This window comes from Coturnix japonica, chromosome 6 (assembly GCF_054131305.1).
Source record: "Coturnix japonica strain WE chromosome 6, WE-NBRP24, whole genome shotgun sequence".
Lineage (NCBI taxonomy): Eukaryota > Metazoa > Chordata > Aves > Galliformes > Phasianidae > Coturnix > Coturnix japonica.
Window position 1 is genome coordinate 39,147,944 of NC_140668.1, and position 18,267 is coordinate 39,166,210.

The 18,267-nt window shown below is 53.2% G+C and overlaps 1 protein-coding gene across 3 annotated transcripts in view; it reads right to left on the reverse strand.

The window, feature by feature from the left end:
- Positions 1–18,267, reverse strand: part of ANKRD11 (ankyrin repeat domain 11) — a 70,309-nt gene that overhangs the window by 45,221 nt on the left and 6,821 nt on the right. For 2 of the 3 annotated variants that reach the window (XM_085551186.1, XM_085551187.1), the window contains exon 2: positions 9,664–9,743. The exons of the other annotated variant lie outside the window; for it this stretch is intronic. The gene's annotated coding sequence lies outside the window, so the exon portion shown is untranslated. The remainder of the gene's footprint in view (positions 1–9,663; positions 9,744–18,267) is intronic. 3 annotated transcript variants of the gene reach the window in all.

Sequence of the window (18,267 nt, forward strand, 5' to 3'; positions counted from 1 at the left end):
AGGGAGCCAACAGGCATTCAGGCTCTGCACAGACATTCAGTAGCCATCACAGCCATCAGAGCTGTGTCCCACCACAGTGAGCTCCTGCCAACCCTGGTGCCAGCCACAAGGGGAGCAGGGACCCCCAACCCACCCAGGGAAGCTCTTGGGTTGTCCCCCCAGAGGCTGCTGCTGCTGCACTGGTCTGGCCTTTTCCTTTCCCCCCCACCCCACAAGGTCTTCAGCAGCACTGAAAAATACTTAAAGAATCCAGCCCAGAAGGAAGGCACCCCTAAAGCTCTCCCATTTCTAAGCAATACAGAACCAACTTGCAGGTAAGTGAGTCAAACGCACCAACAGACATGGGCAGCTCCTGGGGGCTTCCCCCTCTCCCCCCATCCCATAGAGACCAGGGGGGCACAGCAGGACTGCAGGCAGGGCACAGCACAGCCCTGGCACCACCACAGCTGCAAAAGGGACTGAGCACGATGCACCAACCATCAGCACAAGGACTAGAAGGAAACCGTTACCCTGAGAGCCACGTCTGAAAGAATCTGCACATGCACTGCAAAACCCAAAGCAGATTAAGTGCTTAGAAGTAAGGTAGCCTATTTTCCTCCTTCCTCTCATCAACACAACAGAAAACGCTCCTTTCAAATGACTGCTCTCAGTTTTAGCACTGACGATAGCTGGGTCAGAAGGCAGCCTTGGAAAGTTTTACTCAGCAGCAGCTTTAGAAACCATAAATTATCTTTAGCCCAAGTTTACAAGCTCCCCTGCTCGACAAAGCAGGGCTGCCAGGGCTGTTCCTCAGGGCTCCTCTGGAAGCAGGGCAGCTGCTGGGCCCTGGTGAGGCAGGTCACGCTGTGCTGGGGGATGCAGTGCAGGGCTGCAGGGCAGTGATGCTGTGCTATGGAGCAGGGACAGCCCCAGGCACTGCTCCCAGCACCACATGAGCACCACGCACGGCCAGCAGAGCACGGTCACCTTCTCCATGTAAGCTGCACTTGGGAATGCTTCTACAAACCGAAAACCGAAGAAATAGAAGTAATAAAATGCATTTTATCAGCTGAAGGGCTTCTTCCCCCTCCTTTGGGTCCATAGCACAGACTTGGCAGGAAACTTCAGCTCCTAAGAACGTACCCTCCCGAAGTGGAGCACACAGACAGCCCCAGGCTCACCCTACACTGCACCCCATGCCCACACAGCAGGTAAACAGCTCAGTAGGAAGGTGAGCAGCAGCATCAGTGCTGCGGTGTGAAGGGCTGAAGTCTGGGGGTCCCCCTTCCATCCCCATTTCTGCACAGATGGAAGCAGGATGCTGCAGCCCTCCACAGCACAGCAGCAGGTTCCCAGGCAGGTCCCTGTGCCCAGCAAGGGCTTATGAGCACAGCCGTGCCATGGACAGTGCAGGCAAGGCAGGCGCTCCTCCAGGAGCTGTCAGCCCTCACGTGAAGCCCACACACATCAGCTGCCCTGCACAGCCCTGCTGAGCTGCCATGTGTCCATCCCTGCCGGGCCACATGGCATTGCACTGACCTGACAGGGGGCCCCGTCCAACCTGTGAGCTCTGACACATCTCCTTCATGCAGGACCTCAACCCTCACCAAGGATCTCAAAGCTTTATGTATCAAAGGAAAATGCTCCAGATAAAAACATCGAACACTCTTCTGTGTTGTGAGAACCCCCCAGAGGGCTTTGCCTCGAGATCCATCCACACATTCAAGCCACAGATGACACCGTATGCAGTCATCCTTTAAAATATCTGTCCAACACAACCCTTCCCCTGCTCCCATTCCCACTGGTTTGCCCCACAGTGCTGGGATGAAGTCATAAATTACACACCCTGCCATTCAATTTCCTCTGATTGTTTGGTAGAGCCTCTCCACTAATAACCAGTGATCAGCCACCTCCTCGTGGCTTAAGTGGTTTCCAATCATGAAAGATTTATCTGCTGCGACTTCCAGTCAATCACAGAGACACCCAAATGGCTGCCAGGCACTCAGCTCCGACCGCAGGGCCAGCAGAGCGGCTCCAGGGATGAGGGGAGCAGATCAGTGCTGACTGCAGGCACCCAAAGCAGAGAGGAGCTGCAATGGCTGCACTTCAAACCACCCGCATCTCCATCAGGAAGAAGCTCAGAATGAGCTCAGCAGCTCAGCGTGCTGAAGTCACCCAGTACCATGGATGCAGGGAACAGATGGGCCGGCCGAATGCTTGTGGACAGCAGCACAAAGAAGGGATGCTCAGCTCCCACTGCATGGCTCACAGCTCTGCAGGTGAGTGGGTGGCACCAGCACCAGATCTGCAAGGAGCCCCACCAGCCCCACAGCAAAACCTGCAAGAGTCAGAGCCATTTATATTGCCACGTTCTGAAACTGAAATAAGAAAACATTCAAACACTACGGCTTATTTAGATAATACACACCGGAAGACATCTTTTACTGCTGGCAGCTTGAAAGAAAAGAACATAATTACAATTCCAAGCATGAAATGAGCTCTCTTCCACACATGCCTGAACCAAGCCTAACTGTTCCACCAGCTGTAGGGAATCAAAGCAGGCGGAATTCAACAGGAAGGACCCAGCAGCAGCACTGGATGCCTTTAAGGCAGCAATCACAGCACCTGGGCCCAGCGCTGCAGCTGACGTGGGCAGTGTGACCTCCCTGCACAGTTGTATCTGCAGCTCCAGACTGTCTGAGTAACAGTTCCGCTGCTTCCACAACCTGCACCTCGTGCTGCTGTGCCCCCACTACCAACCTCACACTCCCATGCCATGTCACATCTGCTTTCCTCCCATGCAGAGCCCAGAGCATGCAGACAGAGCACAGGCCCCCAGCAGCTCTACTGTGGGACCCCAGCAAACACAGGGACACCATCAGCACCCTGACATCACCTGCACAGCATCTGCCAGTCCGCATTAAGAACAAACACCACTGCAAACCAGGTTAGCGTTGCCAGGCTTGATGCAACTCTCAGTGTGCTTCCATGTTTGCACAGAGGTTCCTACTTGAGCCAATTCCTTTCACCCAGAGCACAGCGCTGACCAGCCTGGCACAGAGCATTGGGGCAGAGGGGTGAGCAGGACTCGAGTGGGAGAGGACAGCAGCCCCAGCTCCGGGATGGGGAGCACAGCCACAGGGTTCCCAAGTTTCCACTCCTGTCTCCCATACAGCCACAGCAATCATGCTGTCAGCACAAGGGCTGTAACGCTGCTGTTAGAGAAGTGATCATAACATGCCCAGAAGGAAGATCAAAGATGACTCTCACGGCCGAAAGAAGCGAACATTTCCCTTTTCAGGCTGGGTGCACGCACATCAGCACGCCTGTTTGAGGAAGCAAAGCAGAAGTGCCAGTACACTGCAGCACTGCACGTCCCACAGCCATGTGCTGCCTGCTGGGCTCCTGCCCAGGGTCCCACACAGCCCAGGGTCCCACAGCCCAGGCAGAGCCCGGCCCCCCAGATGAGCTGATCTCAGCCTGGCCATGGGCTCCATTTCCAGCCCTCCGTCGGCATGTGGGGCAGCTGCTGGCAGACAGCTCGGGTTCACCTTCCCAGCACCTCCCTGAATTCGGATGCAGCACACACATGTCACAGTGCAACCCCTGCACCCAGTTCCCTGCATTCAAAAATAGGAAAGGCTACAATGAACTAAAAATAAGGAAAACCAACACAAACAAGGCTCAGGAACATTCTATACTAAACACTAGTGTACGTTCACATATAGATGGACACGTATATGTGACTGGGCTCCCTCTGCTTTAAATCATCTCTGCTGCACATGGATCTTTCCTCCCCCATTTTTCAACCCTAAAGAATTACCGTTTCTTTCCAGCCGCGGCCTCCTGCCAGCACTGCAGGGCTGCAGGCCAAACCACACAGAGCTCAACAACAGCACGCCTTAACAAAGAGTCAAACTAGCGCCTTTTTCTTGTCTTTTTTCCTTTTAATTAATTATACCTTGTGAAAGTATGGCTGAGTAGGAGGGGAAAAAGTCAGGAGTCATCAATGAGATCCAGAGTAACGAGGTTCATCCGTGCTGCTGAACATCCATTGTACCACATCTCTCCATTAGAGCATCTCCATCCCGCAGTGCCTGAGCTCCAGGCAGCTCTACACAAGAGCAGCCCCTGCTCTGCAGCTCCATTACGTCCCAACTCGGAGCCACCCCAGTGCATGTTTACAGACAGCAGTTTCATCACACAGGCTGGTGAAGCTCCGATTCCTGTTTGCCCAGCACAAAGCGGGCAGACCGGCCTCCTTTCCCAGCCATCACTGAGACTGCAGCAAGGAAAGAACCCAACTCTGCAAGCTGCAAACATGCAGCTCTCTTTCAACACCTTTTAATTACAGCCTCCGTAGGATCACAGCTCCAATAAGCACCAGGCTCCCTTCTCAGCCAGCCACGCAGCACAGCTCTGCTGTCACCAGCAGACATGCAGGATCCTCAGTAAACAAAAACACATCTGCACTGAAGGAAAGGAAGCTACAAGGAACCAGAGCAGGAGAGGGAGTGGGAATGAATCCCCCCGAGGTGAGTGCAGACCCCAGCAGTTCACCTCCCAGCATTAAAGCCACGAGTGCCTGATGTGCTCACCAAAACCATATTCCTCCCTTGCCCAGTACACTCCATCCTCCTCGCTCACATCCAAGAGCTGATCCAAAGACATTTAACACAGCTACATAAAAAACAGCGCAGTGCTGTCTCCGCTCCTCTGAGCTGCACTAAGTCGAAGGGGGAAACACAACCTCTTTCTGCTGGCAAAGCAAAGCTCCGCATGGGAACGAATAGGTCGGGAGAAAACAGGTTGTACGGAGGCAAGAGGAGAGCCCTAGGCTTGCAATGTGATTGCAATCAGAGTGCTTGTGAGCTTAGCACTGCAGAGCCCAGCAGACTGAATGGCAGGCAGGCAGTGCAGGGCTGTGTGCAGGCAGGGACACAAGGCACACACTGCAAACACGTTGCAGGGATTCCGTGCTGCTGCCACGCACAGCCCATCGCTGCAGCTATCTGCCTCCAGGATCTCATTAGTCCTCCTGCTCATCACAGCCGAAGCTGACACGGGAGCGCCTCGAAGCTCGGTGCGGTTTCACAAGTATGAAGAGTAGACGGAGCGGGGCTGGGAGGAGGGACGAGCAGCACACAGCCCGTGGAAGCGCTGCTGGGCCCCGGCCCACATTCCTTCCAGAGCACGCCAGCAGCCCCCGAGCAGACGCTGCGCTGCAGCACGGCTACACGTCAGCCCTGAGTGCAGATGCCCTTGAAACACAGACATCTAAAAATACCGGCGCACACAGCTGCGTGCACAGCACAGCACAGCACAGCGCCGCCAGCAGCTCTGAGACCTGCGGGACACCAGCGTGGCTTTATCAACCCAGGAGCACGGCACAGCTCTCCTCTCCCAGCAGGGCTCACATCCCTGCTCACACTGCACGACCAGCCCAGCCAACACACTGCTTCCCTTTCAGCCTGCAGTAAAAGCACCATTAACGCTGGGGGAAGCCTCGGGCCTGGCCAGCTGCTGTGTCCAGGTGCAGCTGGAGCTGCTGACAGAGGAGAAAAAACAACACAAAAACTCAGGATTTCTTTTCCTAATGCATTTGTTTTCATTTTTTAATGAAATCATGCACTGCCTGTTGTCATCTAGCTCTGACTCCTCCTAACTCTGGTATCCCATCCACAAGCAGCAAAGCAAAGATGTGACAGCACTCAGTGCACCAACCAGCCCCCCAGGATCAACCTCCTGAACAGTCACTGCTCTCTGAAGTAACCTCCACCATTGGTAACTACTTGAATTCAAACCCCAAATGAGTTCAGATGGGAGATAATAGAACACAGCTTTGCCATCTCAGCGCTTTGGAGGTGTCTGTGCCTTACAATGAGAGAGCCCATGGAAATAATGAGGGAGAGGATTTGCACCCAAGTGCCTGCAATGCTCAGCAGCACCCCTGGCACATGGCAGCAGGCACCACCAGCACTCGTGGCCCTGGAGCTGAGCTCCTGGGGGCTGCACATAGAGGAGCTGGAGCACAGCAGCACTGGGTGCATGGAGCTCCAGCACAGCCCTGCTCCTGCCCTCCCCCCACAGTGGGAAGCCATCCCTGTGCCCACCCCCAGCCCCACAGCAGCCATTTGTTGTGTGGTTTCACTGCAATCACTCTGGAATTTGTGCTGGGAAGAGCAAACTGCCATACAGCACACAGAGCAGGAGCGCCATAAGGGAACCTGAGCTCTCACACTTCTTGTTCAGCTGGTAACCAACCCACATTCAAGCCCCAGGTCTCGGCCCCATTACCCCATTCTTCTACAATCTGAGGGCCATCAGGAGCTGAATCCTGAGACAGAAGCAACAACACCATCTCCCCCTGTTTTAAGGCACTGAGGAGCTTTCCAGAAGCACTCCTTGCCTGTATCAGTGCCCATGCCCATCACCTGGTACTGCCAAACACCAAACCAGGCCCTGCTCAGCCCAGACATCCCCCAGTGACACCACTGAGCCTCCCCACACTGCTGTCCCCATGGACACACAGAGCTCAACTAATGGATGTGAACAGCACAGCCACCAGGAAAACAATTATCTCCACTGCTCTGTAAAAGAGCAAGAGATGAGGGAAGGGAGAACCTCCTGAATCATTATTCATTCAGAAACCCCAACAGCCTGCTCTAATCAGCAGGCCTTTGGTCTGCGAGCTCCTTACGGTAGGAACAGATTGCACACCTCTTGCTGCCAAACGCATCATCTGCACTTAATCAGAGCATGATGGATAGATATCTGCTGCAAACAAGGGTTTTCAGCCCCGTTCCTGTGTAATCCCACTATCCCACTGCAAAGCCCATATCCTGGAACACACAGCATCCCTCCCAGGGCACACACCATAGCTCCACATCCAGCCTGGCCTTGAATGCCTGCAGGGATGGGGCATCCACAGCCTCCTTTGCAACCTGTTCCAGTGCGTCACCACCCTCTGGGGGAAAAACTTCCTCCTCAGATCCAACCTGAACCTGCCCTGTCCCAGTTTCAAACCATCCCCCCTTGTCCTATCGCTGCCCACCCTTGTAAGTAAGTGAGACACCCCACGTGCAGCTCCTCCAGACCCCAGGTGCCCCTTACACCCAGACGGGCCATACAAGGATTCCTGCTGCACAGGGTTGTCACTGCAATGGCTTTGGCTGCTTCAAAACATAAGACAAGAGGAAGGAAGAGCAGTGTTATATTTGGTTGCGGGCTGCTCTTGCTGGGAGCTTCCTTCTGTGCTCTGCTGAGCGCCCAGCCCAGCAGCAGCCATGGAACAGCTCACACTGCTCAGTTCCATCCACTCCTTAACGCTGCTGCATGGTGTACACGTGCCAGGTGAGCTCATTAGCAGCAGGAAGGTTATTGGGGGGATTCATGGCAGCACTGACATGCACAGAAGGAGCCTCCCTACCCGCACTGCTAAAAGGGATGCTCAGATCGAGGGCAGAAATGGCACGTGAATAACATCTGCAATAACTTCACAAATACTGATAGAAGAGAATGAAATCAAAGCAGCAATTCAAGCACACGATGCTCGTGCTGAGCTCACACCCGGAAATGCAGCCCTTCCACTGGGGCAGGGAAGCGTTTCCAAGCCCTTTCCCACACATTGCAGCAGTGTTTTGCACCCAGATGCCGGCGTGTCCCTGAGCCAGCAGGAAGCTGTGCTCACAGCAAAGCCCCACAGCTTACAGCACAGATACGGCTTTAAATGCCCAGTTTAGACACAGCGTTTTAATCTCAGCAGCGCCTGAGGGCTCCAAAGAGCACTGCTATGTGAGGGGACCTAACCCAGCTCTACAGAAAGCAGAGCTGTTCATCAGCAACTTGAACATTTTTTCATTCATGTTTTTAAACACTTCGACCACATTCCATCCAAACAATGCCACCGTTATTGCAGCATCTGACTCCCAGAGCATGACTCCATTCTGGATTGAGATTGCTTTACCAGCACCATCTCAGCCACACAGCTGTACCCTACCGAGGAGCTCAGAGCGATAAAGGGCTCCAGCTCCCACCAGCAGCACTGCTGGTGCCCTCCATCTCACACCACTCTGCACCATGACACAGCCAATGGTACCACTGGGAGCACCACCACCACCTCTGGTTGCTCTGCAGCAGCGCTGCCCTCAGGGAGGTGCTGGGAGCCCCAGCCTTGCACTCACCCATTGCAATGCACTGCTCCTTGCTGCAGGACGTGGAACATAGGCCATAGGGCTGCACGAAGTCAGCACCCCCAGCTGCCTTCTCTTGGCCTGTTTTCTTCAGCAATTACTTTTAGAGAACTGAAGGTAGCAGGGTTTCAGCAATGTGCGCATGTTGCAATAAGGAGCCATCCACCAAAATGGAGAAATCTCAGGCTTTCATAACTTCCTGCAGCAGAAGGGCCCACCCCAACACAACACGCTGCACGTGCTCCCCAGCAGCTCCTGGCTGAGCACTGTGCCATGAATGGCCCACATGCATCTCCAAGCTGCCCTGCTCCAAGTCCCCATGGCACACAGGGCAGTGCTGCCCACCAGGTACACTCAAATAGTCCGTAAATTGTCATGGAAGTGGAAGTTATCGCAGTGAAAACTTATCCTGTTGTTTAAAGGCTCAAAAAAAAAAGGACTTAAATGCAGAATGAAGAATCTTTGTACCCAACGATGAAATGCAATAGGCAGTAAACAACCTGTTCTATAATTGATGTGAGGATCCAGCTCGGTTTTTCAGGCGACTGCAGAGCACTCATTAAAGAAAGAGTTACTGCAGCTGCTGCTGAAGGCCTCACACCTGATACACTTTAATTACGAAGCTGCAGCAGGGGAGAGTTACTGATGCCCAGCCTGTTTTGTTTCGCTGCACAAGGCTTCCACCACTATTAATATTCACCAAGGGACGCTGACATAACACCCATCTCCCTCTGAATGCCTTGGCATTAGTACGGACCAGCTAAATACGGGATCATTCCCTCAAAACCCAGGACAAAAGCCCTCTAGGAGCTTGCAAAGCCACCTGACACAGACCTGCAGCTCTCCTTCCTCGCATCCCAATGACAACATCACCCCATGTAACTCCAACCAGGGCCCCGAGCACCCAGAGCCCCAGCAGGAGCAGCCCACCCCATTGGGCTCTGGGGCAGCAGCACTTCTCTCCTCTCCTCACAAAATGCTTCATCAAAATCCTCCATTTCTCCCTCAGTTCCACTCCAGGATGATCTATTATTTCTACATCTGCTAACACTACCAAAAAGTCGAATCCTAGCACTGAATGCAAACCATAGCCTCAGCATATCGGGAGGTTTCTCTGCCCAAAATGAAACAGGTGCCATCTGTTTCAATTACACCAATCACACGGAGACATAACATTGTTAAATTAGCACTTTTTCCACAGCTCTTTTTTTTTTTTCTATAAGCAAAGCAAGCAGCCCATGGGGTCCGTCAGGCAGGAGGACACGTGTGACCAGCAGCACCACACTGTGCTGGGAGAGACATGAGAACAGTAAGGTCTCCAAAGAGCACTTCTATGGATAAAAGCTGTTAGCAGCTCCTTTAAGTAACTCCACGGGTGCTGCAATACTTGGCTTGGAATGATACAAAACAAAGGAAGAATTTCCAGCAAGGACAGAAGCACTCGTTAGGTAACAAGCGGAAACACTGGGATAGAAGCGAGGTCAATATTTACCGATTCCATAGCTGAAAGCTGTCGCTAGCAGGACATGTATTACAATCCAACAGGGCTGCGTCCCAAAATCGCTGTGTGATCTGAAAGACACAGGAATCTTCCATTAGACAGGTCATTATGTTCAGAGTGCTTGAGTATCATCAGAGTGATGCTGAGCACCAACCCCTCCCCTAACCCAGAGGGCAGCCTGCTAACAAATGGGAATGGCCGAAAAGAAGGGCAGGCGTGAGCTGCTGATGGCCATAGGGCTCCCAGCACCACCTCACCCCACATCTCTGTACCCATCACTAACCAGCCCTGCTGCACGCTGCCCCACACACACACCTACAGCTGGGCCAGAAAGGACAGAGACCAAACTTAATACACTCAACAGACGTAGCCGGGTCCAACACGACACTCCAGTTGTGCGCAACCCAATGCTCCCACTCAGAGCAAAGCCTAAATCACAACCACTAATTAATGCAGCCAATGATGAGAATCACCCCTGTCATCCCAAGACGAGCAGCACAGCACCTGTCCCCACTCCATGCCATGCAGCAGTGCCAATGCAGCTCCCAGACCAGCATGCAACACAAGGCAACTCACTGCCAGGCCTCCCTTTGCTGCCCAAATACCAAATAAAGCGCTCAGGGAGACCTGGTTGTGATTCAAAACAAGCTCAGAGCTTTTCGAGACTTGTGATGCTGCTTCATAGGAGCACAAAGTGATTTGCAAACTGGGTGAGCAGGCAGTTGGGCCAGGGAAGGGGCACCCTGTGCCCAGCACCTCCCCATCAATGGGGAACCTCAGACTGCACCGTGCTGACAGAGCACACAGAGCAATGTCTGGTAGCAACCCTTGAAAAGCATATATTGGGAATCCAGTAATGGAGAGTTCTTGATTAAGAGGATGTCTTGCATCTCTACAAAAATCAGCATTAGCAGACAACAAGTGCTTTACAAGCATCAGAAGTGAGCCCACACAGCCACACACACACTGAAACCACTGAGCTCCAACCAGCAAAGCACAAGGACCCTCCTGCAGCCTCTGCTAAACACAGAGTAAGAAAGAAGCAGAACACTGGCTCTCCCTCCCAACAGGCAGGAGGCACAACCTCCCCACACGAGTTTGTTCTTCCCTGTGGGTGCTCCTTTGAAGCCAGAAGAGCTGGATTCGGATTTAAAAGCAGCCCTATGTTAATTCAGGTTCCACAGCAACCCAGAGCTGGGTGTAATGCAGTGTCAGTGTTAGGCTCAAATCCTGGCTTGTGCCAACTTCTGAATGAAGAGGTCTCAGGAGAGCAGGGCGGCCCTTCTCCCCAGCATCCATCTGCTTCCCTCGACATAATTTAAGGAAAAGATGGAATTTCAATGAGGGATCTCTCTAGGGCTCCGCTGGGAAGATCCGCAGAGGATACACACGATACAGCAGCTGTGCAGCAAGATAAGCTCCACTACTGCAACCAGGGAGCTTAGGGGGGGACATGCAATGAGTGAGGGGGGGAGGACAGGGAGATACCTCTAGGCATCCCCTGTGAGCTGTGCAGGAGAGCAGCCTAGGAAATCACAGCACTCGACTCAAGGTGCTGAGCCATCAGGGGCTGCCAAGCTCCCAGGACATCCCCATGCATTCAGCTGGGCCATGTGGGGTCAGCTCTGAGCACAGCACACCCACAGCAAGCAGGGCACAGCAACATGCTGCGGGTTGTAACCTGCTTCCAACACACAGGCTGCAACCCAAAGCGAAGGCCATGCCCTAACCAAGAGGTTCACACCACACCAACAGCCGGCCCTGGGCACACCAGGGGATGCACAATAACATGGTTTTTATCCTCAAAAACAGAGCTCAGGATGCTCCCATGCAGCCTGCAGAGCCTAAAGCTCAACCTATCCCACCAAAAAAGGAGCAGTGTGGTTCCTGAGCATCAGTCTGCAGAACCAAGCTGTCCTTGAGGCATCTTAAGGCCTCACCTGCAGTACTGCATCCAGGCCTGGGGCCCACAGCACAGGAGGGACATGGAGCTGTTTGAGCAGGTCCAGAGGAGGCCACTATGATGGTCCGAGGGCTGGAGCACCCTCTGCTATAAGGAAAGGTTGAGGGAACTGGGCTTGTTTAGCAGAACCAGACACCCCTCCCAGCAGCCCACTGCCCACAATGTTCTGCACCGAGCAGTGAGTGCTGCTGCTGCCTGCCATGCAGCGACTGCTGCCAGCGCCGTGCTTATAAGGAGAACGTGAGAAGACGTCTGGGTATGGTACATTTCTGTGCTTCCTTTTATAGAAATAAGACTTGGGTGGTTCAAATTCTGTAATTCATTTCAGTAGGTCAAAGCACGGGACAGAAGTGTTTCATTTTGGATTGAAATTGCATCGAACTAAAATCTAATGGCCAGCAGAAATGTACTCGACGGCTCACTGCTTGTAACCCCAACACACGCAATGAGAGCTGAGCAGAGCAGCACTTACAGCACATTCCAGCTCTGAGAACACCAACAAGTGGGATGAGGAGCCTGCAGCTCCTATGGCCCAAATAGCTGAGCACGCAGCCACTGCTCACTGCTTCCCCATGCAAAGACCCATAGAAGCAGCTCAAAAGGCACCTGGCAGGGTCAGAAATGGAGATGCCAGCAGAGCCCCAGCCCTCAGCACCACCTGAAAGCTCAAGTCATTTCAGTAGCTCCTTTTTTTCTTGGAGTGATGTGGCACAAGAGCGATACAAGCCCAAACAGTTTCCACTCAACCAGGTTTTTCTATTCTGTGCGCACAATTAAGAGCTCTGGAAACACACGAGCATGTTCTCATCTCTCCTTCACCCTCACCGCCCTTCTGTGGCTTCTCTGATGAGTGGAAAGAATTAACTCCAAACAGTTTCTGCAGTTTCCCGAGCCAACCTCGGGCTGCAGCTCAAGGCTCTGACTTGCCCTTGTGCACCAGCAAGCAGAGACAAGACTCGTCCTGCCGGGCTGAGGACACGCTGCTACCCCAGCTGGGAGTTAGTCATAAAGAAGCAGCGTTTGCTACAGAAGATGTTAAAACACCTCAAAGATCACCCACTTGTACCAGCAAAATCATGAACAAATCCTGCCTTCACCACGCAGTGCTGTCAGCTCACACCAAGGGCTGATGGCAGCAGGAAAAAATCAGCTTAAAAATAATTAATAAGCTTAAAAAGCACTGAAAAAATAAGCTTGAGCACAGCTGTATCCATATAGACAGGTAAAGCAAAGGGCATAATGGAGCTGAAACACAACATCCCATAGAAGTCAGCACCAGGAAGGGGTTTCCAGGCCAGCAGGGCCAGGCACAAGCTGTGCTCCAGCAGCAGGAGGCAAAGGCAGCAGGGCTGCTCCCAGCACAGCAATGAGAGCAGGGGAAATAAGCACCAGTGCAGTCAGCAGCGTGAGCAGCAGCAAGCCCAGCTGCTGACAGCTCAGCAGTGTTCACAGGGAAATTAAGAAACGAATCGAGCACTGCAAAACAAACAGTGCATGTTAGAAAGCTGCAGGAATTCAGGCTGGTGACAAAGAACAGCCCACGATTACCCAACTCCTGCCCACAGGTACCTACGTTGGGATTGCAACACTCAGCTGGCAAACAAGTCTGAGCGCCAGCTTCTATTTGTCACAGCAGCCCAGAACATCACCAGCTGCACTGCAGGAATAGCCCCCGGCCCAGGGGGACCTCAGACAGCTGAGAACTAAGTGTACATGCAGAGCAACATGGCAGCAGCCCTTCAAATGGGACCAGCAAGGGCCAGCTCTGCAGATGGAGAAGCACTGCCCATGTGTAGGAAACCCCACACCAAGCTGGAAGGAAAGCAAGCTAAAAAGCCCTGGGAGCACTGACTTGTCCTAGTTACGCTGCAAGACGCTGCCCTTCAACAGCACAACAGCCAGGTAAGGGCTGTGGAATTAAAGCAGTCAGGTTAGATCACAGCCACTGGCACGTATCAGCTGTGCTGAGCTCCGCACTGCTCAACAAGGCTGGTGTGGGACACACGGTGCCCCTACATGCGCCTACCCCATATGGCATGTCTCTATTAAGTTCTCCTAGGCAAAGGCACAAGGCTTAGCAAGGCTCTCAGGCAGGGACAGCACTTCCCTATCTGTAACTCCTCTCCCACTCTCTCAGTTCTAAAACTCAGGCACGAGAGACAGACATCTGTCACCTTTTGGAGTCCCACATTTGCAACCAAGCGGCTCAGAGGCAAGCTGGATGCGGGTTACTATTAATAACCAAACTATTTCCTTTCCTTTCTGAAAGCAATTTGTGAGAAGGATGCAGGCATTCCAAATTATTGAAAAAGCACTAATTAGGCGAGGAGGGGCCAAGGAAGTCACCATTCTGCATCCAGAAGAGCACAGCCACCCTTCCAAGGGAAGAAACAGCAGAGCCGTGTACTCTGAGCAGCAGCATGCAGTGCATGGGCAGAAGCATCGCAGCCCAAAGCCTTGTGAGCAGGCAGTGCTGCCCTCAGAGCACACAGAGCTTGAAGGTGAGAAGCATTCGGGCAACCCCAGTGTGCAGTGGAGGCTCCTCCTGGGTACCAGCCATGCTCAGACCCCATCAGTGCTCAGACCCCATCAGTGCTCAGACCCCATCAGAGCTCAGACCCCATCAGAGCTCAGACCCCATCAGAGCTCAGACCCCATCAGTGCTCAGACCCCATCAGAGCTCAGACCCCATCAGAGCTCAGACCCCATCAGAGCTCAGACCCCATCAGAGCTCAGACCCCATCAGAGCTCAGACCCCACCAGCCACACGTGCGCCCCATGAGGGCAGGGCACGTCCCACCCTGGGAGCACAGCACCGAGCTGCACGGAGGGCAGTGAGCAAAGCAGGCAGAGGACGAAAGGACAGAGGTAGGATTAAAGCAGCGCCTTGATCCCCAGCCAAACTGCTACCCATGAGCCTTCACAGCAGCCAGAGCCAAGCCAAAGCCCCGGCTGCGCTTGTGAAGTCACATTTAGATGTATACTTGCAATGTTCTCTGCCTGGCTGCTGGCTAAAAACAATGCCTTTGTCATCAGATCCTGCTTCAGCGAGCTGACGTGACGGTTTTAATTCAGGAAGTAAGAGAATTGCAGTTTGAGGTAAACAACTACAACCGCGCATCGTGAACCGCTCCAGCTTTAAGCCCCGACGCACCCACAGCTCACAGCAGCCTCCTCTCATTGCTCCCACCACCGCAGCAGCTCGTGCCTGAGCCCTGCTGCTCTCATCTAACAACCAGGCTGGGGGAAGCGAGAGCAGCACAGCTGAAGCCACATTGGAGCTTCCCAAGCAGAACGGAATGAAGTGAAACTGAGCACAAAAGGAAAGAAAACAGAGCACGAATCTTGGATAGCCCCTGGAGGTGTGGGGTCCACCCCACCCCTAACAGCTCACTGCTCCTTGGTGGAACCAGGTGAACTATAAGGGCCCTGCCAACCTAAGCCAGCCCAAGGCACAAGTTGCTTCTCCTCTAGGGCAGCACAGATGGTGGCACACACAGTTCTACAGCCCAGCAGCTTCCCCAGCAGCACAGGAGGGACCTGACCCCCAGCACAGGGCTCACTGACCCCTGGCCATGCCTCAACTGCAGGACAACGCCTGGATGCATCTGGGGCTGCAGGAGATGTTGAGGGTTGGCTGCCTCGGGGATGAATCACGGCACGCAGAGGTGGCAATAACTGCTGTTTATAGGTGGCACTCCGGAATGCTTCCTCTCTTCCTCACCCAAAGAAATAGGGCTAAATTACAACAAAATGAACAACACCGAATGAGGCTGCTGTTACTCCAGCACTTCATCACCAAACGTTTTCAAACAACCCCACCCTGCTCCTGCCATTGTTGTCAGTGAGGGAATTCCAGGCAGAACTATTATTTCCACGTTCTTATTGTTGGAAGAAGCAGGACCGTCATCCTGCACAGCAAAGAGATGGTTTGGAAAGTACTGCCCCCCCTAAAGCCCCATCACAGCCCTCTCCTCATGGAGACAAGCACCTCGTCCAAGCACCTGGCACACAGCAGCACCAAGGCTGTTAGATGCCAACACCTGAAGGCAGCAGTGTGACTGGAGGGGGGGCTCATTAAGCCCTTCATTAGGGCTGGCTGAGGGGCCTTTCACTGGGGGAAACAGAACTCTGCTCCCTGGACACACTGGGACCACCCTGATGGGATTCCATAAGGGCAGAGTCCAACACCTGGGGAGGAACCCATGAGTATAGATGGGGCTGAGCTGGAAGGGTCTGCAGAGAAGGACCTGTGGGTGCTGGTGGCTGCTGGGGTGGCTTGGAGATGTCTTCTCTGAAGATACTCAAACCCAACCTGCTGTAGGAACCTCCTCTGGGAAGGAGAGTTGGACAATGGGAGATCCAGAGGTCCTTTCCAACCCCTACAGCTCTGGGATCCCATAACTCTTTCCCATAAAGAGCATCAGACCAAAACTGAGCACAAGAAGGAGCCTTAAAAAACACTCCCAACTTCAAAGTGAAGCGGCAGAAAGTCAAACACTCCCTGTGCCACCAAAGCCATTCTGCTCTTTCCATTAAGAAATGAATGTTTAACAGAATAATCAGCTGAGAGTCTATTCAATGGATCCACACAAGGTAACTTAGTCACGGCACACATCGGTTTATGCACACAACTGTGCTCACGCTGCAATTCATCCGTGCACCTGCGGAAAAAACACATGGCCGGGCTGTGATAACAGGCAGGAGCTGGGCAGGGCTGAGCTCAGCACCACGCACACCAGAATCCCAGATGGGCCACAAAGGAGCAGAGATCAGCATCACTTCTTAACCTCACAGTGACAACAGGTGGGGTAGGGGGAAAGACTGTGCTGCTCAGCTGCACTGCCATGGGCTGCAGCCCTTTAGAGGGGAACAGGGCTGCTCACTGTGTGTAGGAATGAGAAAAACAGAACCTGATTCAGCCCTGCCTCCTCCAGGCGCTTTAAATAGGATGTCAGCACTACTTGTTTGTACGCCATTAGAGAAAAAAATGCTGGGTTTCTTAATACTGCGTTACAGAACAAAATGTTACTCAATTCTTTCCGTAAAGTACCGAGGAAGAGCTGTGAGACCATATGCATCCAAAGGCATCCACGTGCTGGGATAAGCTGCGGTTACGTAAGGGACCATTGGCGCCTGCCCACGGGGAGGAGGAAGGATGGGGCTGCCGGGACCTTCCCTACACCCAGCCGAGCACTGTGGGTCTGTTGATGGAGGTGATGCTCACAGCTGGGTCATGGCTCAAGGCTTCAGCCATGAGAGCACACAGACAGGAGGGAATCCCACGTGGCTCTGCTCTCCTCTCTCCTTCAGCTCATGCCATTAAGCAGAAATGAATCACTCTCTAAATGGCGAGTTCAGCAGCCCAGCAGTGCCACTGTGATCGCACACAGCTTCTGGAGGGCACAATGAGCAGCCAGCCCTGAGCCCCCACCCAAACCCACCTCCACCACCTCTCTATCCCCTCCCAGCCAAAATAAAGTGATTCTGCTTGTGAGCACAGCTCAGCGCCATGGCACTGCTCACTGCAAGGCATGGCATGAAGGTGCACAGGGGAAACGCACACTGCTATCCACAGCTGTCTGCTAAGCACAGATAAGGAGAACAAACGTTGCACTGCACTGTTTTCAACGTTCAAGATCTTCGGCTGACCCAGACACCACACGAGGGAACGCTAAGAGCCTATTGCAGCAAATGAAATGAGAACTGAGGTGTGAGCCATGGCAGGGTTTGAGCCTAACACACACAGCAGCTCCAGGCAGCACAGCACACAGCTCTGACTGCAAACCTCCTGCAGAAGCACCACCCCTAACCCAGCACCTTGCAGCTGCTGCAGCACTAACAGAGGTCCATTATAAGGGCGATGCACAGCCCAGCTCTGCCAGCACACATCGGGCCGTGTTCCTATAGCAACCTGGGAGGAAAATATAAAGCAAGTTACACTTACACCAAAATTATTCTCCATGACAATATATGTTAATGCAGGAACGTTGGATCCAGAATGGCCTAGAAATGTTTACATAGAGACGTGTGCTCACAACAATAAATAAAGGGGAAGGTATCAGCTAATGGATCAACTGCACACTCTTTTCCTTCCAGTTTTAATCTATGGAGAACAAAATTCTTACAGCTCACAGGAAAGCGAGCCGCCTTCATAAAGGTGTTTGCATGCTTAGATACGGTGCACATTCTTTAAGCATCAGCTTTTCAGAAGACATAAGCATGCTTTTAACTATGATCCTGCAAACAGAGCACCTTTATACCACGCTGCAATGTGTGCAGCGAGAGGCTGAGGTGCTCAGACAGCTGAGAGCAGCCCATACAGCTGCAGGGAATGGCTGCAAGCTGCTGCTGAGCACAGGGTTTGGTTGCAGCCCATCAGGGTTACCCACCACCCCACTGCATTTGTTGGGCCCAAATGCTCCTCCCAGGGAACCCACCTCTGCTTTGTACCCCTCTGGTGAAGCCCAGCAGCGGGGCTGGCCCCAAAGGCAGCCATTTGTTGGTCTCTCCATCCACTTGGCTCACACCCCAAGGAGAAGCCGGAAGGAAGAAAGTAGGTTACAAACAGCCTGCAGCCCTCCCTGCTGCAGCACACACAGCTGGGGATGGCAATGGGGCACAGGGAGCTG